Below are 23,787 nucleotides of genomic sequence, written 5' to 3' on the forward strand. Positions count from 1 at the left end.
AATTTTCCTGCTTCTCTCCCTAGTGAACAAAGAACATACTATTTGACACTTTGTGTGATGAATTTGGGGTCTTCAAAGCACTGAAGTGTGCAAGGGACTGAGTAGTGAAAACCTTGCTTAGTTGGGGAACAGATCGGTAAAAACTTGGGTCTATAACCTTTCAAGACTTCCATGTATTCTTATCTCATGCAGATAAATCATCTTTTTTATTTCAAGTTACATACCACATATGTAAAGCGAAGTAAGCCCGTGTGTGCAAGTAAAAGGCCTTCTGATGATCCTGCAAGGACTGATTGACTGGTAGAGCAGAACTTCTTGTAAGCATGTATTACTGTGTTCAATGCTCTGTGTGTATGTGCACAGTTATGTGACAGTGTTGCATCCCTGTAAGCATTCCGAAGCATTAATCCATTTCTGAGGACACTTATTACTGACCTAATGGCAAGCATGCAGAAATGTGGAGAAATGAAATGTGGAGAAACAAGCTGCTGATTTACAGGTTAAAAGATTTATTAAACAGGAATTTTCACAGTCAAGCTGCAATACATATTGTGGGACTTTAGTAACAGCAGATTCATCTTATGCTGGTGTGAAGTCTAACCGTAGAGTATTTTATCAGTATCATGAGCTATTATCAGCAACCATTTTTGCTAGAGTTGCACTGAAAAAGGTGAATAAACTTCAGTAATTGGGCTTTTACTTGAAATGCAAACATATGATTTAACAGATTGCTGGAACAGATTATGTGTTAAAATGAAACTGAATTGGGTTACTTCTTTAGAATACTAGCTGAGGTTAACAAATAGTGTATAAGAAAAAGAAATTTCCCAGAATTCCACTGTCAGAAGTTTTAAATTCCTTCAGCACTAATCATACGTAACAAGCACAGAAACAACTAACCCCAGTTGGAACACATTTAGAAGATAAGTTCTTGATTCTGTTGGCATTGTGATTGTTTTAAACTGAATTCTGAGCCCATCTCTCTGGTGTTGCCATGCTACTATAAAAGTAAGGGCAATTATATCAGGAATATTATAGGAATTTCTAGAGCATCTGTGGATGCCCCATCCCTGGAAGTGTTCAACGCCAGGCTGAAAAGGACTTTGGCCAACCTGCTCTAGTGGAAGGTGTCCCTGCTCCTGGCAGGGGTTGGAACTGGATGATCTTCAAGGTCCCTTCTACCCCAAACCATTTTATGATTTGTCATTCCCAAAACGTTAAAGAATTTTAGAAAGTGATGTGACTTATAGCTTATGACTTCAGGATGAACAAGGTATGAACTTGGGAAGCAATAAATTTAGAAGTACCTTCTAGCTCTTTGATGCCAAAGGACTTTAAGCAACAATAGCAGAAGATGTAACAACCTATTTTGTTTAGTGCCAATAGCCATTACCATTCCTTCAGCCTTTCTGTCTGTGTTACCAGCTGTGCTAATGATTAAGTAAGCCAAAGATGAGGGCAGTATTTAGAATCTCTGTGGTTCAGCCCTTAATACAGATGTTTAATGATAAGTCTGTTCTGCACACCAGTTTGTCCGCTGGAAGCAGCGTTGATAACCAGATCTTGCTTTTCCTTGTTGTCCTTTTCTCTTTCTTTATTATATATATAAGTAGTTTTGGTTTTCTTTTTGAATAGTGATTCTTTACGGGTATGGGTTTTAAAGTAGAATAAATTTTAAACGTGAGGCAGAAACATTTAATTCAAGTAACCGAATTTGCAAACTTAAATAGTGGTAAAGGTTTTGTTTATGCTTGGTGTGGTTTCTTGTTGTTGTTGTTGTATTGTTGTTGTAAGTATTAAAATGCTCAGTAATCTTTAGTTTGTTTTTCTCTTTCACAGGTAATATTTTACTGAGAAAACTTTAAAAGAAATCCAGTAGCTTACAAAACTATAATGCCCAACTGCATTTAGAATTGCTTGTATCCGTATAACAAAATGGGAAACTCAGAGGGGCTACGTTTTAAATTAGCTACCTGAGCCATGTGATCTAGCAAAGCTTCCAAAGAATGAAAAGCATGTTTAATCTGGTAATGACTCATTTGATCTCTTCCTACCAAAGCAATGTAACCGGTGTTGATTTCTCAAGAGTTTCTCTCTCAAATCCACTTAACTTTATTCTTAATAACTTGGAAATAATCTCCTTTACACTTCTAAAGCAAAAATTTAAGGCTGAGATTTTCAGGAGTCCAGTGAAGTCCAGGGGTGCAATGCCTACTGAATTCTAGTGGAAACAAAACAGACCTCCACAAGTGGCTCAGCCCAAAATGTTGCTTTGCAGTGGTTTCATTTGAAAACACATTTGACTTTACTGTGGCTGTAAATGCCATGACAGAAAGCTCTGACGTTTAAAATGGATCTCAACAATCTTAGTTATTCTTACTGTTGCATCTTTCTGCCTCCTTGATGCTCCTCTTCTTCCCCACACCCTCATCTGCTGCAGCATCTGGAAGAAGAGCCAGGAGGATATATGCAATGGACTGGCACTTCCAGCCTATGCCCCATCTCCATGCAAGTGAGCATAATTCAGCTCTTCTCAAGCTGTAGGGAGCTTTGCAGGGAGCAATCTTACAGGCACACACTTCTCCTCATGCTGTACCATATTTCTGTCTGAGGTTTGAGGGTTTTTTGGTTTGCAGTGGGGTTTTTTTTGCTACATAAGAAACTTGCAGCCGGTTCTCAGCTTGGCAGTTGGAGTGTGTTATCATTGGTAGTGCAGTCTGTCCTGCAGAGAATGGATAACCATGGTTAGTCAGTGTTTGAACACATCACTCATGTCAGTAATTCACTGAAGAAGTGGAGAGGGAGAGGTAGTTTTCTTTGTACTCCTTTTACAGCCTCTGTTTTGGAAGTTACTACGTATTGTAATTGCTAGTGGTTGTGGTGTTGATGCCTTCTGCATCATAACTTGTTCTGCCAGGGAAGGGATCTCATTTTTAGTTATTCTATGGTGGGTGCTGCTGGCTTGCTTTGTGTTATTTCTGGCCTGTAATTCACTCTGTATTTTCAGTAGCTTTATATGGACCTAGCTTGGACTCTTTTAGCATCATAATTCAGTGTTCCATCCTTTGCTCTCCTACTAGTTTGTCCAAAATGAGTTTATATATATAGATGTTATTTCATAATTATATATAATATATATTCTGTAAAGCCTGTCATATAGCCACTAGCTCTTCTTGATTCTTCATTGAAAATAGATCTATTCTTTGTAGTTTAGGGGTTGTGGTTTGGAGGTTTTGAATTTTTGGGGGTTTTCTTTCCCTCCCTTCCCTCCCCCCACTTATGATCAAAAGAATGCAAAAACTTCTAAACTCTCTCCTGCTATTGGTCCTGGTCAGGTTTGAAATATGATATGCAGCCATCATCATAGTAGGGGGCTTTTTTATGTAAGGAAATGAAAGGGCGGTATTCCACACCCACTTGAACACTCCCACACACGCACTTTCAGTTGCCATTTCATATGCCAGTAAAGGCCAACATGAATCAGAAACATGATTTGTTGTCAAATAATGATAAAAAAAGCCCCTGAGTTCCTATTCTTTCCAATCTATACTACATACAGCCTCATTTCAGTTCTTTGTACACCCTCCTTACATGGAGCTGTTAGAACATTTGTCATGAGGATTTTGCTGTCTTCTGTTCTGGAGAACTGCTCAAACTCCAGCTCTCAGTAGAAATATTGGTAATGGCACAGGTTTTTCTTCATAAAATTAATACAGCAAGAGGTCCCTTAGAATAGGACATTCCTGGTGAAAATAAGGTGATAGAGCAATCATTTTTTCCTTTCCCCCCACCCCCCGCCCCAGCTCTCTGGGAATAGTAATAACATCTACAGCTAGGCAGCAGCAACCAACATCAGGATGTAGCTCAAGGCAGAGTTGGCTTCTCTTCTACAGTAGATGAGAAAATGTTGCAAAGTGATGGAGTAATCATTTTCCTACCTTTTGACTGCATGAGATAAACCTGCATTTCGCTCCTTTCTTGCACACAGTGGCCTCATCTGCAAAATGAGGAGGAAAAGGGAGAGAATGAGATTTGTCGTCATTATCCATGTCCTTTATCAGCACTCCATACCATGCTGTAACCTTTGTACTCCCTTGCATCTGTTCTCAATTGATAAGTTCATTAGCATTGTAATAAAGTTCAGTAGTCACTGATGTAAACAATTAACATAATGACTCTGATATTTTCAAATATGTAGCTTGATGCACATCACGGGTGACTTCCCACATAAGTAATATGGTAAATGGTGCCCAGCTCTGTGTAGAGCACTTGTCTTAAACCCATTGCTTGGGGCAACTGTCTTCTTTCGGTAGAGGAAGCTTTACCATTCAAATCAAGTGAACGTGTGTGCTTGTTTGCTGTCTTGGCAACACACGCCTATGCTGTATCGCATCTTTTTGTTGTTGTTTAAACATAGTACATGAGTCTCACAGTTGACAATGGTCATGAACTGCAGAGCTCCAATCCATAGCTAAGATTAGCACACCCCATAGCTGAAATGTTGCTTAGATTTTGACTGGGCCCATCTCAAGTAACTCCAAACTAATAGCAATTTTCTACCTTTTTTTCTGCTGCCACTCCCCCAAATCATTTACAATACTTGCTTACCTTGGGGCTTGGGAGGGAAGCAGTCTTTCCAGCCAAACTGCTATGTTGGCTTTTAATCAGTTGGCAGGAGGAGCCAAAGTTAAAACTTTTTTTCCTAGATTGATGACTTCCTGGCTTTCCTGCATTCTTTGGTTCTTGCTTATAATCCCAAACCATAGCTTTTAGATCCACTAAGCCCAGTTGGACTTTGGAGGCCCATGCAGCAAAGACTGTACCTTTTCATCTTAGGAGGTAGAGCAAACAGCAAAGGCTAATCAGGAGCCCTGCTGTGGGATTAGACTGCTTTCATCAAAATGTTTCTAATCTAATTGTAGTGGAGAAAGTCTAAAACGTATAAATCGATCAATAGATTTAACAGCCTGATGGACTCTCTTTCTTTGAAACTTAAGAAGGAAAACAGGATAACTTTGAAAGTGGCAGACATGCTCCCTTCAGGCTTGCTAGAGCTCCATGCAGTCTGCAGCAGAGCTAGGACTTGTGCTGTTTCTATCTTCTTTCTATTTTGGACATGCTAGAAAGGAGAGTGAGAGTGTAAAGATGTGGCATCTCAGTAGAATTGTCAGCAAATATTCCTGTGCTCTGATAGGGCTCTTCCACTACCTCTGAAACTGCCTCTCTGTGAGAGTGACTCTTTTAGCTCCAGCTTTCTCTTAGTAGCATGGCAGGTGTGACCTTCCTATTGACAGGCTTAGCATAAGAAATTATATATGCCATAAAACAAAGGTGATAGTTATAAACTTGTGGAAACATCTCAGGGAGGAGGCAGGGAGAGAGCTCTAAATTTCCAATTTTCAAATTTTCAAGGTAATTTTCAATTTTGCCAGGAAACACCTCTCTATTCTTAATCATTAACCAGAGTACCCACAACTAAAATCCATTCCCTGCACCATCCTCTCTATGTCAGACATCCAGTCACCACTAAAAGCAGCTGCGAATTCCAGTCCTGTTGAGCCGTGTTTCCCAGCTATACTGTTTTCAGTTCTGGTACTGGCCTCAGGATCTTTGCACTATGTTATTATCATACTGCCTCATCTTAAACAGGAGGCTTTTCCCAATTCAGGATCTTTGATTTCTTTGTCCTGAATCTCTCATTCATAGACTGCTCCCTTGTTTCCTAACTCAGAAGTTGGAAATGTTGCGAGTATATTACTGCAGAGAAGGACAGAGTAAGGTAACATATAAAGCCAGTAAACCTAGTGGCCTCTGTGAACTTCTTATAAACATATGCAGTTTGCAGTGACTGCTTTTCAATTCAGCTGATTAAAGAGTATGCAAATGTGTAACACTTAAACCGTGTGTGTGTGTGTGTGTATATGTATGTGTGTGTGTGTGTGTATATACACACACATATATACACATGGGTGTCAATTTTAAGGATGGAAAAGAGCCTAGAAAATTCTTAAACTATACAAGCTTTTACTAGGCTTCGCAAAACTACTTTCCCTTTGGCCTTGGGCCCAGCATATCCATATTATAATCTCTTGGCATGAAGCTGTGACTCTGGTTTAATTCTTCTGAGAATAACTAACACTTCACCAGAAACTTTATTTAGGCACAGAAGAATGTGTGACCTTCAAACAAATCCTTTTTCTCTTACCTGAGAACCTGGCTGGGAAGCATGTGAAGCTGGGCATTGTACCATAAGCACCGCTGCTGCCTCTTATCTTGCACTTCACATTCCTAGACCTTCTTTGATTGGTGGCATTGCAGTGAAGTATCTCTAGCTTATTCTTTGTGAGAACAAAGGGCTTCACAAGCTGGTTGCAAACCAGCTTACTTCTTGCAGAAGTGGTTCACCAGCTGGTAGTTTTCTTGCCAAAAGGGAGGCTAAGCTCAGCTCTTGGGTTCCTGTTGACTTCCATTCTCACCACAAACTGGGCGATGCTGGATGCCTTCCGAGTTCTGAGTAAAGCAGGAAGATGCAACCTTCGTCACCAAACATTTATTATCTACCACTACCCTTTAGCTGCTCACTGGTATAATAGGTAAATGGCTGTAATACTTGGGGGAATGCTGATCAGGAAGACAAACATTTCCACGTTCATGTGAGCTGTTTCCTTGCTCACAAAAGCCTAATTCCAAGTGATATACTTCTTACTGCATAGAAGTGAACTAGGTTTTGCATTACTATGGGAAACCATGTCTGGTCTGGAAAGGGAGGCAAAAGACATCAGCAGTAACACCTACACAGTTCAGAAACCCCATTTCCTCCAAACCATCAATAACCTTGCATGCTAGCAGTCTGTCAACAATATGAACTTTCACAGGGACAGCTACTGCCTGTCAGTCAGCTTAAACCAGAGAGCTGCTGGGTGAGAGAAGGTGGATATGGCATCCTGCTCTCCTAAAGATTACTTTGTCCCCAGAAAACAGTCCAGATTTCAATCACACTGTGTGAGTTGAGGCCATGGTGTTCCTAGTGAAAGTGATTAATATGGGACACTGCAGTCACCTTGGTGGGAGATGGTTCTCAGACCCCAACGTAAGCTTGGGATCTTACTGAACCTCAGTACTTCCACTGGTGGGTGTTGCCATGAAAAAACAGGGAACACTTACAATTTTGGGATCCCTCAACACTGGGTTTCCTGGGTTGTGAATGCAGATGTGTTGCAAAAGGCACTTTTGATAATAAGTATATTAACTACCAAATGCATACCCTGTAGCATGATATTCTCTCCAAGAAAACAGGCAGCAATGAAACCAGATTGCACTGGATAAGGAGGGCTCAACTGCCCAAACTGGATTTTGGCAGGAAGACCACCACAAACAGTAAAACTCCCTAGCTTTAAAGAAAGAAAAAAAAAAAAAGGAAAAAGAAAAATATTAAAAGGTCAGAAAAACACATAAAATTTTTAATGACCAAATATAATCAGAACCTTGATCTTGATTGCAAGGAAAGGCACCTCAAGCCGTTAGTTGGTATCTCAAAATCAGGCACAGGCATTAGTTTAATAATGGTACAGACTAAATGATGCTGTCTGCTGCTGGTTCTCCCATTTGGCTTAGGCTATGCTGACCTACTTAAGATACAAAATCTTAAGAGGCTGTTTGTTTTTTTTTGATAACCAGAGGCCCTTATGGTTTTTAAATGAATTATACAAAATGGATTATAACCCTCTGTTCTTCAAGAAAGGATGTTCATGGTAGTAGAGGCAGTATGGTTAAATCAGAGTGAATACTTGTTCTCAGTCCAATTTGATACTGTCTATATTAAATAATGCCTGTCAAACTTGGGTCTCAAAATTCCTATTGTGAGTATAAAATCCAGAAGTGATAAACAGGAGGCCATTGTTTTTAGTGAGTATTTAGCGTTCTATAAATAAACTGAGACCATATGTAAGAAGCTGCAGAGTATGAAACCAAATCATAGAATCATAGAATGGTTTGGGTTGGAAAGGACATTAAGATCATTAAATTCCAACCCCCCTGCCATGGGCAGGGACACCTCACACTAAACCATGCCACCCAAGGCTCTGTCCAACCTGGCCTTGAACACTGCCAGGGATGGGGCATTCACAGCCTCCCTGGGCAACCCATTCCAGTGCCTCACCACCCTCACAGTAAAGAATTTCCTCCTTGTATCCAATCTAAACTTCCCCTGTTTAAGTTTGAACCCGTTACCCCTTGTCCCGTCACTACAGTCCCTGACAAAGAGTCCCTCCCCAGCATCCCTATAGGCCCCCTTCAGATACTGGAAGGCTGCTATGAGGTCTCCACGCAGCCTTCTCTTCTCCAGGCTGAACAGCCCCAACTTCCTCAGCCTATCTTCATACAGGAGGTGCTCCAGTCCCCTGATCATCCTCGTGGCCCTCCTCTGGACTTGTTCCAGGAGTTCCATGTCCTTTTTACGTTGAGGACACCAGAACTGCACACAATACTCCAGGTGAGGTCTCACAAGAGCAGAGTAGAGGGGCAGGATCACCTCCTTCAAGCTGCTGGTCACGTTCTTTTTGATGCAGCCCAAAATCTAAACACTTATTGGTATATACATAAAACTAATATTTCACTGAGAACAACAATCCTAGTGAAGAACACAGAATGGCAGAGCAGTGGAATGGAGGGAAGGAGCAAATAGGCGTGTGGCCTTCTGAACAACAGAGATCATGCTGTAGAAGGGGCCATGGGCAGACAACCCCTCCCATATGAGTTACTAACACTACAAGACCTGATGGGCTGGTTTTGGTGTGTGTACAGCATTTGTAGTACTCCAGTCCTTTGAACTCTACTGCCTTTCAGCAGTGACCTATTGGATGCTCAGCGGCGTAGACCACTGGATCCCCACATATCCAGAGGATGACAAGCTTGGTACTACAGTAACTTTATACTGACAAGCACAGTAAGACAGATCAGATGTACAGCAATGTGTTATTAGCTGTGTGTAGTAAATCCAGAACATGGTCTAAGAGATCTCCAGCAGGCTTGCTGGACAACTTGCATTCACACAGGACACCTATCAGGTTTCCTGCACCCTGTACCTGAGCCTCTCCGTTATGGAGGAGACAAAGTTCAGCCAAACTGAACTAAGTACACAACCTAGATCAAGCACTCTAGCCAGAATTCTTGGTGAAGGCTGAAAAGCAAATGAATGTAAAGTGGCACAGACTTCTTTTCAAGGAAAGCTCAGAAGGAAAGAATAGTGGAAGTAGAAGGAACACTTTGGTCTTATAAATATGAATAGCTGTCACCAGCTAAGCCGTCCCTGGAGCAGCACAGAGCTCATGGGAATTGGTGGGGGAAAAAAAGGCAGGTATTACCGTATTCAAAGATCACGATCCTACTCAAGTTAATGAAAGCCGAATGGCTCATACTGCATCTGAAGAGTGAAAGCTTAAATGCCATCATAGCTATGTGTAAGATCTTGTCCTAGATCATCTAATCACATGATTAACCAACTGCTTCTGGCAATCCAAGACAGTAACTTGTATAGGAAAGCCATTTAACATTTTTATTCCATGCACACCAAACACATTCCATTTCCTACCGTCAAATATGCTGTATTTAGGGTGTGGGGAGGGTGTTTTGTATGTGTATTTTGGTTTTTATTTCCTAAGAAAATGATCAAGCTCTAGGCACTCCAATCTCCTGTAGTTTTCACCACTCTAAGGCAAATTGCTAGTGCTTTTATGAGTTAATTTTCTTCATTCTTTGTTTTGATCATAGGGCCTGTCCTGCTGATTTTTACAAGACACATGCTGTCTTCCTGCTCATTCGTTCCCTCTGGGGAACAAATCTAGCAATGTCCTCCTGCATCTTACCTATGGGAGGTATCCTTCAGGAATTACTCCCCATGCTTCCTAAGTATGATTATGTTAAAATCTGCTTTCAAATGAAGAAAGTAATGGTTAGCTCAGTTTCACACTGTGAGGGGTTTATTCTGTTGGTGACTTGTAACATGTCAATTCTGAATGTTCTAAGTATGACCTTCATGAAAACAAATTCTCTTGGTATTTCACAGTGGGGGAGAGGTGTGGTGGGTGTGAAACTGGAGATTCTCTAACCATCCTTCAGACAGCTAAACAACAGTTTCCAGGGCTGTGCTTTTAGGGCTTGTGGCTTTTCGCTAAACAACTTCTCCAGAACTCCTGTCAGCTGGCAAATGCAAGGTGAATTGACTAAATGACAAGGAAGGGAAAAAATCAACAGAAACAGAGTCATTGAAATGACTGGGATTGCAGCAAAAGTCAAGTACTATCTACTTACTACTAATTCTTCAGAATTTCTTCAGAATTGTACTACTACAAGTACTACTACTAATTCTTCAGAATTCAAGCCCTAAGTAACAGTTTTGTGTTTACTGTGAGGAATTTCTTGTAGAGCTGCTGGTTTTCTTCCAAAGCATTTTGAAACATATTTACATCTAAGGTCTGTTTTGTGTTGTATTTCAGACAAAGGGTTGTATTCAAGGGAGATCCAAAAGAGTATAAAATCAGACCAGTGCTGCTGCTGCTCATTACATACCTCATTACATAGTGATGTTCTCCCTAATCACTTTAGCCATTTTAGGTGTACTGTGAACGCAAGATGTGTCTCTCTTTATCTCCCCTGCATTCACATCTATGTGTTTCTTTCTTATCAGCAAATATCTATTCATTGGTCTTTTTTCTGCATTTATCTGCATTAAAATGTGTGTCGCTCATTACCTCAGGGTTTGTACATAAAGTCTCCTGCATCTAGCAGTCCTATTCTTCCTAGCTATTGCATCACCTAGAAACGAAACTACTGTTTATAGCAGATACTTGCATTTTTCTGCCTTATCCATTTCTTAGTTCAGTCAGTCAATTTTTGCAATTAGATTGTGCTGAAGCCCTGTGAGTTTGACAGAGTAATTGTAATCACCCTTAGAAAAACAAGTATTTTTTGTGCAAGAAAGAAAAAGTTTCTGACCCTTTTCAGAAAAGAGCTTTGAGAGTTATTTAGACAGAAAATTTATAGGTCTGCAAGCTTCAGCTACATCAGCTTTAGCCTGAAATAAAAGTCCAGCACCTAGGAGGCAGCTCATGTAAAATGTGGATTTCTAGTGAGCTTCTTATTATTTTCTGTCTTATGAGTGTACTTAGGAGGACTACTCAAAAGATTTTTCTCTCAACTGCTCTGTAGTCATAATGATACTTTTTACTCCTCAGAGTACTAAACTGCTCTGTACGTAGGTATGTTCACATTAATTTTTCACATAATTTAAAAAATTCTACCATAGATAATATAATTTCTTGTAATGATGTTAAGATGTTCATGGCAAGATGTTAAACTATACAGAGAATGCAGTGGAGCAATAATGAAAGGTAAATTTGATTATCTAAATGAGGTCTTGATAATTAATGCTGATCTGTTATCTTTGCCTTGTAGATATGTAATAAGCCCTCCCAAAACAGTTGCATCAGATTTCTAGTATTTTATCCAGCTAGGGGAATGAAATGTTACTATTATTTAACTCTATAATTACATGATAGGACAAGGGGTGATGGGTTCAAACTTAAACAGGGGAAGTTCAGGTTAGGTATAAGGAATAAGTTCTTCACTGTGAGGGTGGTGAGGCACTGGAATGGGCTGCCCAAGGAAGCTGTGAATGCTCCATCCCTGGCGGTGTTCAAGCCCAGGCTGGACAGAGGCTTTGGTGACATGGTTTAGTGTGAGGTGTCTCTGCCCATGGCAGGGGGGTTGGAACTTGATCTTAAGGTCCTTTCCAACCGTAACTATTCTACGATTCTGTGACCATAAAACTCAAAAGCACACTGATGCCCTTAGAAGGGCTTGGATAGGCAAGGCTCTCACATGTAGTACTGAGACTCTCCTGGGTGGAGGATCATTCTTTCCTAAGTGCCTCTCTTCTGACTAGCAGAACATGATCCCTTTTGCCAACTGCAGCTACTGTTCCTCCAGACTGACCTTCTGCCCAGTGGCTACATTGCTTTCCACTGGATGCAGCTAATCTGGCAGGTATAGAGGCCAAGGGGGTTTATTGCTGGTGTGAAGAAAGTGCTGCTTCATGCTTGGATGGTAACAGCTTCTGAGAATAATGCAAATGTAATGGTGAAAACTTAAAACTAGATTAAGAACATCTGAAAACAGACTTTGAAACATGGCACAGAATAGCCTGACTTTAGTTTCCAACCATGTCACTTTTCAGCTGTGTAACTCTATCCCAGTTGAACGATACGGCTTTGTAATGAGGAGAGTTTGTTTGTTACCTGTACAAATAACTGTAATCTACAGATCAGTTGCCCTCGTTTGAATGTTGCTGTGTTAAACTGCAAACACACTTATCTAAACTTCCCTTGCAATGATGAAGCAGCTTATTAAGAAAGATATTTGACAAGTTTGGTCTCTTAGATATATACAGCTGATAACTAAAGTTTATCATAATAATTCCATTTAGTTAAATATGCAGTTTTTCCAGCAGAAACACAGGTAATATTAGTATCGTGTCCGAACAAACTACCTGTAATTGCTTCCTGTCAGAACTGATGTAAAAGCCCTGGGAAACAAGTCAACTCTTGATTATTTGATACTGGATGTTCTATTGTCTGATGCTAGAAAAAAAAAGGGGGGGAAGCCATTTACTACTATCATAATCTTATTTCTGTAGCGCAGAAGTTACTTCACAATTACATAACCCATAACCATGTCCTTTGCAGCTTTGGTGTCTTTTGTTTGTTAAGTATTCCAAGGAAATCCACAAAGCTGCTACAAGCAATCAGAGAGGCAGTTTTTGGGACAAGCCTTTTCCCAAATATGGTGTGTTTCATGGCCAGTTCCTGGTAGCAATCTCATTTAATAAGCATTCTCCATGTGGTTTGGACCTCCTTGTCCCTAAGATGTTACCCCAGTAGTCTTCAGTGGCAATGCTGTGGATAAGAGGCTTACGGAATCCTTTGCATATAATTAGAGTAAAATCTCTAGTCCCTCTTCTCCCCCTGTGAAGACAAGAGTCCAGTCATCTCCAGGACAGCCAGTAAGTGTAACAGGATGTTTCATTTCTTTCTGTTTATCCTAGCCAAGCAGACAGAATGCTATCAGTGACATGGTGAAATAATAGAATAGACTTCTACAGAACTGTTAAGAAAATTGCAGATGCAGAGCAAGAATCTGAGTCTGTGCCAAACTCCCTAACTCTAAGCCTGTAGGTGTAAACCTGAGGGCAGAATTTGGTTACTTTGTTGAATCAGGAGTTATAGGAAGTCAGTTAGCTTTTCCTGTCCCACAGACTGTTTACGAAGCATCAGGTGGAGCAAAGAGAGAGTATTCCTTCAGCTTGTGAGCAGAGGCAATAAACTGGAAATTTAGCTTTGTATTTTCAGATTAAAACGTGGGCATAAAATATTCTCCCAGGAAGTTGGTTGGTTCATAAGTGAGAACTGTGATATCAGATGTAATAAACACATTGGACCATCTCCTGTATTAATTCAGAAGTGTTGCAAGTTTTGTAGCTTTTTCATACAGAAGGGTTGAGTATTAGCTCTAAACGTCGTAGAGGTGGTACGAAAGCCTGTTGCATGCTGAATGCACTCAGCAGCTTGTATTGTCTACTTTGTAAAATACACAGTTTGGTAAGTATAAGACCTGCTGGATGATCAGGAAAAAAAAAAAGAGAAGACACATACAAAATAAGTGAAGAATATACCTGAATCAGGTGCGTTAATCAGTAATGAATGAGAAACTTCCTGTTAGTGTGTTCAGTCACCGGTCTTTAATGACACGTCCTAACTACTTTCCCACTATTCATGTACAGTGTTAATAGTGTAGACTCAGAAGCTCAAACAGAAACAATTGCATTACATCATTTCCTCTAGAACTGTTCTTGTTATAGATGTTAAACAACAGATAGTGATGTGAATGTGGTAGAGCAGAAGATAACTTAGCTGTCCAAATAGATTCATCAAACACCTGCATCTAAAAAGGGTTATGGTAAATTTGTTGCACTCTTATCAAGCAATAAATGTAACACAGTGTGCTTAAAAGTGTGTATCTGTGTTTAAGAAATGTGTTAGATAATTGAAAATTTAATTTGCCAGTGATGGATCATAAATAGCTAAAGCCATGCAAGGCTGAGGGGTGCCACCTCAAGTTAGATATCAAATCTAGGGGTTGCAAGATCATACTGTCCCCAAAAACAATTTCTGGAGGGAAAGTGTTTGGGGGCAGAAGGAGTAGTCTTCCCAAACCCACTTTGACAAAATGCTGCAGCGTTTGATTTCAGATAAGGCCTTGGATAAACTGCAAGTGAACTGGATTATGAAATTACATCAAATCAGACTGGCAGGTTGCATAGCACATGAAATATCAGGTTGTATGTTTAGCTCTGTGGTAAAGAAACATCAGCCTGGGTCTTGAATTGCTTGGGGGAAAAAAAAGGTGTTTTACATTACAGCAAGTTAAAACTCCTCTGGAGTACCATTAGCCTAACCTGTTTACTGTCTAGGCAGGTGATGATTGCTCCTAGATAGGCCTAAAGGAAATGAACACTTTGAAAGCATAAAGGGGTGCTCAGTGACAAAGAGGGAGGAATTCCGAAGTTACCTGGAACTGAATGAATACTATGAAATCCTTCTCATCAGGGTGGAGTGAGGAAGAAGCCTTGATTCTTAACTCCCCAAGCGGTGTGTTGGTAGTACAAAAGAGGGTTCACAATACTAGGCTCCTTGATTCCCTCAGGACAAAAGTTATGCAAATGAACCAGATCTCTGAATATCTGTGTTAAGAATCTAACAGTACATTGGCTGTTAGCTAATTGCTACTGGATAGAAGGGAAGCAGAAGGAACTTCTGGTCTTGCAATAAGATTTTGTATCGTCCCTCTTATTTCTGTCCGCTGTCTGTAAGTGCTTTGTATGTAATCCAGTTATCTATTTTGGATTTTGTATGAACAACCTTGCTACTTGTTCTTAAACTGAATTTAATAACCTGGATTTTAATGACTTGAAGATACCTAACTAGTATCAAGGTATTCACCCTCTACAGGCATAGTAAACTTTAAACCGGGATGCTGGACTATTTTCATAATGTGCCCTCCCTACTCCCCTCCAGTATCACTCTCAGGTATCCAAAGGATAGCCAAGTGTACCACTGCACTCAAGTGGACTACTGTAAAGATGACAATTCAGAGATGTGGGTCAAAGCAACATCTTTGGATTGGCAGTATTTGCCAAGAAGCATCTTCATATACATTAAGATAGTGGGGGCAGTGCAACTAATAATAGTTAATGATTCCTGTCACTGAATTTTGGCAGCTTCCTGCTCAGTGTGTCAGCTGCTATGCATGGTATTCCAGAAGATACAAGAACATGCATTCTATTTCAGGGAGATAATCCATTGACTTAAGTTATTGAAGCATTCACCATGTGTACTTTGACAGCCTAGTGCTAGGCAATACAGAAGCTTTCAGGAGTGTCATTACCTTGCTTAGACTGTGCCTGCATGAATGATTTTTACACATTTACTTCTAACCGATGGAATATACAGGCTCCTAACCGAAACTGATAAACTAATACTGTAAAAATTCTACCTACAATACCAAAGGTATTGGTATCAAAGGTACCAATTATCAACAATATCTTTCAGGGGATTCAGGAGTGAAGTCATAATTACACGAGTTCAGAGTTTATTTTTCCCGAGCTGCAACTGTACAAACTGAAATCCTCATCAAAATTGATTCTGATAAATTTCAAGGTGTGTCTTCCCTGTTAAAATGTCTCCTAAGGTTTCAAGTACTACTTAAGTCTTTCACTCTGTCAAACTTGTTCTTTTACAGTCACTGTACTTGTTCAGTCAACAAAACTTCCCCACGATTTTTTCACCAACCACTTTTGCTTTGTCCTTCTCCGTTCCCTTTTTCTTTTTACCTCATATTTGCGTTTTTAAAATCTGTACCTATTCATCCAATTTACTCCCTCATCTGTATTCCAGAATATCCATTGCTTTTATGATTTCTTACTTGGCCCAACAGACAACTCTCTCTCCCCTCCGTCTGATTATCATCCTCCCTCTTTCCCCATCATTTGCTCTATTCTCATTATTATTCTCCGTAACTCATTTTATTAAGCTCCCATTTAAACACTAACATATCATTCCAGGTGTGGCTGCATTAAAGTAGTACCGGCCATTAAATTATTTTAAATTAATAGGCATGAGTTGTACTCCTTTTGTACTAAAGAAAATTAGGCTTTATTGGCAAGGAGACAGCATGAAACTGACTGTCAGAAATTCTATATTGCTTTTCCAGTTGTTCATCTGACCTGGTATGTAACTTACTGGGATTTTCTTGTGCTTCTAATTTCAACCTCTAAGCCTAGGTATTACAATGCTCATCTTAATACTTGCTAGCATACTTTAATTATCTGCATTCTTCTACAAGTCTTGTTGCTCAGACCAGCTGAAACTATAATGCTAATTCAGCATGTCTAACTTCGAAGCACAAAGTGCACATTTTGGTCCAGGAAAACTACTAAAAATCAAGACCAGTAAATCTTTTTATAATAGCAGATATATCAAATGGCTTCTAGGTTTTGTCTCTCCTTCCTCATCAGGAGTTTTAAGTCACTTTCGCTGCCTTTTCATAGAGCTGCAGTAGCGTCAGAAATGACAATGTGCTGCTTGTTTTTTTCATGCCATCATTTATCGCTGAGTTAATATCAAATTGAAATATCAAGTTTATGTTCACTGTCCAGAACAAGATCATCTAGATACCACTGGAAGGGAACTCAAGAAAATATTTTTCCTTTATGTTCCTGTTAGTTAAGACTTAATTTTCCATTCCAATTAGGCTGAAAAGACATAATCTCTGAGGTTTTATGTAGGATGAAGGGCCTGTCTGTTCAAAGCTGACTCTAAGAGGAAGACTTGAAGTCACTTCCTCTTGTCTTGGGAGAAGTGGCCTATATGGAAACTCTGTCATAGTTCAGGGTTACTGTCTGCCAACACAGGATGTCTGTAAGGACAGTATTGCAAGGGCACCCTTTGCTATGTCACACAATAAATGTGATGTGTAAGGAACATCAGACTTCATATTATATCACAGAATTGTTTGGATTGGAAGGGACCTTAAAGCTCATCCAGTTCCAACCCCCCTACCATAGGCAGGAACACCTTCCACTAGACCAGGTTGCTTAAAGCCCCATCCTACCTGGCCTTGAACACTGCCAGGGATGGGGCAGCCACAGCTTCCCTGGGCAACCTGTGCCAGAGTCTCAACACCCTCACAGCAAAGAATGTCTTCTTAATATCTAATCTAAATCTGCACTCTTTGGGTTTAAAGCCATTCCCTCTCTTCCTACCGCTACACATCCTTGTAAAAAGTTCCTCTCCAGATTTCCTGTATGTCCCCTGCAAGTACCGGAAGACTGTTATAAAGTCTCCCCAGAGCCTTCTCATCTCCAGGCTGAACAAGCCCAACTCTCTCAGGCTGTCTTCATACGAGGGGTGGTCCAGTCCTTGGACCATCTTTGTGGCCCTCCTGTGGACTTGCCTCAACAGGTCCATGTCCTCCTTATGTTGGGAGCCCCTGCACTTAAGCTGCAATAAGGATGCCTGCTCGGTGAATGCCACAGATTTCCAGGTAAAATCCAACCATGGTTTAAAAAAGATCATGCGCTTGTGTCTATCTGCAGTAATTGCACATGAGAAGGAGCTTTGAATTCTTTCACTGAGAATGGCACCAATATACCAAAGCTGTTGGTTAACTCAAAGATTCTATCTAGGAGCTGAAGACTGGAAAGGATAGAAGTATCACTGGGCTGATCATCTTGCACCAGTAGATCTTCCAGGGGATTTCCATATATGTAATGCTTGAATATTAGGAGTGTTCAAGAGTTTACCCTTGCAGAGGTAATTCTCTATTGCTATAGCAATTTCTCTAACTTTTTCCCAGGCACACAACAGTGAGGGAAATCTAGGAGCAGGACTATTAATCTAGTCAGAGTCTGAATATTGGGAAGAGGGATGTATGAATGACAAATAGCTAGAGCTTTTTTCCAAGACATTTCAGGTACATTATTGTACAATATGAAAATTGCCATAGCTGAAGATAAAAAGAATCTCTTATAACCTATGTCACTATGAAAATTGGTTAAATGTGTCAAATTGAACTACTTTAATGTTCTCAGAAACTTCCTTTCAGGCATTCTCCTAGCTCATACCTTCTGAATTTTCCCTAAAACACTGCTTCAACCTATCTGCCATCCATTTTTGCAAAGGAGGAGGTGGGAGCAGAAAGCTTTTTGACACTGCCAATTCCTTCAGGCACCTGACTCAAGTGACACTTGTCTGTTTCAGATGAGTTTCCATTTTGCTTCTCTTCAGGTCAAACCCTTTATTTTCTTCTATTAAAGCAGTGAACATATAATCATGTGCATTTTCCACCTCTTTAATTTTGTCTGAAAATGATTCTGATCCTTTGGTCTTAATTACCCTGAAACAATCTTGAACTACATTTTAAACCACTCTGTGATGCAAGCCCATGCTCTACATCTTAATTGTATTTTTCAAATTGAGGATTCCTTCCATCCTTCTGATATATTTGAACTGCACCCTGAAATAGAAGTTTGTAGCTAAAACTCTTTCTGTAGAGCAGTATCTCCAGTTAATAAGAGCCCAATTCCAGTCCAGATGTAGCTAACCCTTCAACTGTCTCAAGAAAGAAGTGAGGGCAAGACAGTGCAAGGTTAAAAACATCAGTTGCTCACTTTGTGCCTTTCTTCTATTATGATTTTCAAATATATATGCATCAGCATAACCAAATTGGGCTCACAAGAGCAATTAGATTAGCAGAATTTCAAAAGTTGTGGCTTTTTATAGCTGTATCTGTCCTGTCTTGTCCAAGAAGAATCATTATTGTAATTCCATCTGGATAAAGGATGCTCATCACCTCAAGGATTGGTTCACTCTTGTCTCTATTGGTACGCACTCTGATACCCTTCTCCAATGTCTTGCTACTTGTTGCTAGCTCTGGAGGAAAACAGTGAGAGACAGGACTAATTGAAGAGTTAAATTAGCCCAATTCCACACACCATCTTCAGTAAATCTCCACCTGAATAAAGGGCTTCAGTAGCCAGAAGAAAGAATAGAAGGTAAAAACTGTAGCGCACAAGAAAGGCAAATCTGTGACTGACCCCTCAGAGCATCACTGCAAGGAATACCTGCAGTGTCCTTCAGGTCCATTCAATCTCTTACTGTAGCGCTATGTCAGACCTAATGCTACTTGATCCATACCTTGTTGCCTTAACCTTAGACCATCCTCTCTCATATGGAGAAGAAAGCACTTTGGCTTTGCATAGATGGGGTGTCTATCCTCTAAAGTGTGTCTGTGTGTTTCTTAAAGTAATTCTAAATACTTAAAGGGTATTTTGGAGGAAGTTTAACATTGCAATTTGAAATTTGCAGTCTCTCTGGTGTGCAGTTTAGACTTGAATGTACAAATCAATGTTCTAAGTAAGGAACTATAAGAAAATACCATTGTTGATTTTAGTTAATGTGCAACCATTGAGAGGAATCCTGAAACAAAGCAGTCCCACAACAGATATCCCACTCTGGAAAGAGCATGGTAACTTATGCTTGACAATACAAAGTGAAATGCATGTATTTTTCAGATTTATACCAGGTAAACTGCGAGGTTATAATTTATTTTCAGGTTATTGACCATTAATCTATCTGGTAAAACCACCAACATTGTAATAAAACATCTTGATCATATGAGAAGTGTCAATCAATAGAGACAGATTCTATTAACAAACTGAATGTTGTGTACCCAATAGGCTTGTCTGTGCTAACTGCTCCATGAACATGTCTTCCTATTCCACTAGAAGGCCATCCTCAGGGCACACCTTGTTTTCTATTCCTGTTCTGCAGCCTTAATCTAATAAACTTCCACCTCTGAACTCATTAGAAGATTTTATTTCCTTAATTAAAAGATGCTTGCTCCTTTCTTCTGCAAGATGATCTATCCTGATTCCATCTCTGCGTTAAATGTTTTTAGACATATCTAAATGTTTTGGCATATCTAAACATTAGAGAAAAAGAATCTGAATCTGTTTTGACTGTGGTTGAAAAGATCTGACCCCTGGAAAAGGAGCTGTACTAGTTTGAGTAAAGTTAATAAGACTTTTTCTAAGTCTTAAGACATTGCTGGAGTAGTGATGACTTAGATATTGAAAACGTGTCTGACCAGATTAATAGTTTTTCCTGAAAGGATTAATGTCAACTGCCTTGAAGACATCAAGCATTGAATCACAACAGTGAGACCCAGTTCTTTTTTTTTTTTTAATCCAAAATCAAAGCAGCATCAGTTTTTGGGTTTAGCTAACACTGTAGCTAGGGAGAGTGGCACTGGGCTTTGGTGTCAGCATTCTTTAGGTAACATAATCTTGGTGGTTTTGTGTTCTGTAAATGGTCATGACAGCTTTCTGTGCTGCATAACTTGATTTAAAATGCATTTTAAAGATTCACAGAAAAACTGGCAAAGGTCAGACTATACTGGCATAGTCAGTCCAATGTGAGGCAGCTTCAAATATTCTGCAGTCCAACTTTAAGACTACTGTCATGGCTCAAGAACCATGGTCATGTTTTTGTATGAAACCAGTGTCAATGGTTTGTGTTTAGTGTGCTGCACTACTAGTTCAAGCAAGAAAACCAAGTAGCTGAAAACTAAATAGTTATCTAATGCTTTCAGAATTAAAAATTGGGAGGGAAAAATGACCAGAAGAACTGGCTTAAACAGTGTTGTATTTAGTCTTGCAACAATCAAGAACAGAGTGCTGCTACTCCTTTTGGCACATTCTCATGAGATCTCAGATTTGACTCATTGCTGGATCAAGCTTCCTGTGTCTTGGGGAAAACAAAGAAAGAAAAAGAAGTTGAGTTTTTAAGTAGTGTTTTGTTTGTAAAACAAAGTGCCTTTTCTGGTAATAGGCATTAGTCCAATTCCAGGACTATAGCACTGGAGCTGAAATGACGTGTGTTACAAATACAATTTGTCATAAACTTAGAGTGCTAGTCAGCAGCTTTAAATGTAGGCTTGCTTCCTATAAATCTAGAATGAAGATACTCTGGTGGGTTTGAAATTTAGACTATTGTTAACATTAACAGAGTAATTGTAAGAAAATTATCTAAACTTCTTCAAAAATACAAGTACCCATGCTTTTGATCATCTTATGGATGTCACAATCTCCCTCTGTATTTAGTTTGTATTATTTGTTCTCTTTTATGTATCCTTTTACTTATAATTAATTTATTTGTAGAGAATAGGCTAGTACATGTGGCTCAGTGTGTTCAGAGGCTCAACCCCTGCTATCTTGACAAATACGTATGGTAGAAGCTTCATTCACATGCTACCCTTGCTGATTCCAGTTAGACTTCTCCTACAGTTGATCTACAGGAGTGGGCTTCAAAGCAGCAAAGGAAAGATTTTTGTGAAGTGGCAAAACAAGAATAACTTACTCTTCAATTTAATATTTTAATAGATCCCCTCAGCACAGACAGAGAAAGGTTATTCTTAATGCAGAACTGTCATTATGAGTAAACTGGACTTAGTAATTATAGGCTAATAATATGATCATGAGCAAATGAAGGCAAGTGGAGAGACAGTACATAGTTTCTGGAATATGGTTCCTGCTGTATTCTCTTCTGCATCTACTTCTGGCAGTTGAAAGCAACAAAACACATTGCTGTTTACAATGAAATATACTCATTTTCTACAGTGGCTCAACGAAACTAAAAGCTAAAACAATTTTCTTGAAGGGGTGAGAGGGAAGGTGCCTTTTTTCATATATAAAGATCTCTATGGGAAGGAAAGCAAGCCGTGCCATTTAATGATAGCTGCGCATTACTACTTAATTGCAGATGTGGTTTTATCTTTTATATTTTTCTCTTCCACTGTCATTACAGAAATCTCTATTGAAACTGAAACTTCAGAAACAAAACTGACTTTGAAGTTTAATCCAGAGCTTACTGAAGTGAGCATATTAATTTTAGTAGATTTTGCATCAACTAGCACACACACTGCATACTAGAGGCCTAAATACTACTATCAAATGGAGAAAGACATTATGTCATCTGGGTTCATACTGAATTCAGTATGTACGAAGCACTCCATTAAAAAACAGATTTGTTATGTTGCTGTGGTGGTTATGTGGTTATGCCATCATGTACCTGGCAGAAATCAAGATTTTGTGTGTATGCGTGCAGTGTACCTGAAGAAATAACACTGCTTTCAAAATACATGGCTTCCAGCACCTAGTATGCCTCCAGAAATGGCAGAATCTGTAAGAGGTCTAAATGCTTGGCAGTCCTTCCCCACCCTGCCATTCACATGCACAGCAGCTTCATGGACTACCATACTCTACCTTCCATAACAAATGCTCTTGCCCTAACTCGGTGTACGGTCACAACCACATTTTTCAGTAATGATTGTGACATGCAAAGGACATGACTCAGCAGGACCCTAAAGCATGTGCCTCACTCATAGCACATTTATATTCCTGCTGATATGGAAGGCACTATTAAGCAACTGAGTGCAGGTGTCGAGGAATACTTGCCTGCGTAAAGTCAAGAATATGTTTTAAACTCCTGAATTTGAGCCTGATGAAGGGTAAGTACCATGTTCCTTTATTAACTTGTTTTATCATCATTTTCAGGGAAAAAATTAAAGCAAGCAGACTTCCTTCAAGCTCACTAGGTGGCTACTGGAAATGATTGCTTCAGGGCCATAGAAACCAAATAATCTTTTTTCCACATTCTCTTGGAACTCCACCAGCAACAAGCACAATGGGGGGTGGAGGGAGGAAAGTCTTATGTCCCATTGTCTCCACAGGACTCGGTGTTCCCTACTGAACATCAGTGTCAATTTTTCCAGCAGCTCACAGATTTGTCAGAGGGAAAGCATCTTTCTGCCAAAGATAATGTCTGTGTTTTAAAAGGACGGGTAAAGAAGACAATTGTGTCATCACTTACATATGGCTTGCTTGTTTAAGCACTTCAGTAATCATTACTGCCTTGTAGTTTGCTGGTGCTTTGCAGTACTTAAAACTAAATTGTATTAAATCCTAGCTTCAAACAGCTCACCCAAGTTCTACTGTTACAAGAATCTCCAAATTATTATTACACTTTTTATATGTATATTTTTAAAGATTAGTGTTGAAATAAGTTCTCTAAAAAAGCTCTAGTGGCCCGCTTTTTTTTTTTTTTTTTTTTTTTTTGTGGGAGGTTTCTGCTGTTTAGTACTGTTCCTCCTAGAACATGACAAAATGAAACTAAAGGAAAACACCTTTTGACTCCTCTCTGAACTTAACAACGTGCTTTTTTTTCCAAAAACAAGAGAGTTCAAGACCATACAAATATTATTGCTAAAATTTCAGTCCCCTGAGGATAAAGTCAGGGTAAAGCAAACAAAGTCCATTGAGGAGAAGCTGCTTTTATTAGGGCATTAATTTCAGCAATGCTGTGAAAGGCCATTCCAGTGTACGTTCATTATGCAAGCATCAAATAGGAAAGCATCCTCAAGCTGCCTCTTCCTGAATGATATTGAAGGAAAACTGGTTTAAAACTTAATCCTGGGAAGACTATTCTTCATCATTATCTCAGGAACAGAGTACCTATATATTCCATGTACTCTACATCACCAGGGTATGACTGTGTGACAGGGATGATATATAATTAACAGTCAGTGATTACAGACTTCAAAGGTCTGCAGTGAGGA

The 23,787-nt window shown here is 39.6% G+C and overlaps 1 protein-coding gene and 1 long non-coding RNA gene across 2 annotated transcripts in view; one reads left to right on the top strand and one right to left on the bottom strand.

Annotated features, from left to right (window-relative positions):
* Positions 1-465: 465 nt before the first annotated feature.
* Positions 466-23,787, bottom strand: part of LOC136009757 (uncharacterized) — a 35,727-nt gene continuing 12,405 nt past the window's right edge. Inside the window, exons 2-4 of the long non-coding RNA XR_010610641.1 lie at positions 6,206-6,510; positions 3,939-3,997; positions 466-2,722 (exon numbers count right to left, since the gene is read on the bottom strand). This is a non-coding gene — a long non-coding RNA (uncharacterized LOC136009757). The remainder of the gene's footprint in view (positions 2,723-3,938; positions 3,998-6,205; positions 6,511-23,787) is intronic.
* The window catches only part of SLC39A10 (solute carrier family 39 member 10), a 51,123-nt gene continuing 49,995 nt past the window's right edge, over positions 22,660-23,787 (top strand). Inside the window, exon 1 of the mRNA XM_065669954.1 lies at positions 22,660-22,680. The gene's annotated coding sequence lies outside the window, so the exon portion shown is untranslated. The remainder of the gene's footprint in view (positions 22,681-23,787) is intronic.

This window comes from Lathamus discolor, chromosome 3 (assembly GCF_037157495.1).
Source record: "Lathamus discolor isolate bLatDis1 chromosome 3, bLatDis1.hap1, whole genome shotgun sequence".
Taxonomy (NCBI): Eukaryota; Metazoa; Chordata; class Aves; order Psittaciformes; family Psittacidae; genus Lathamus; species Lathamus discolor.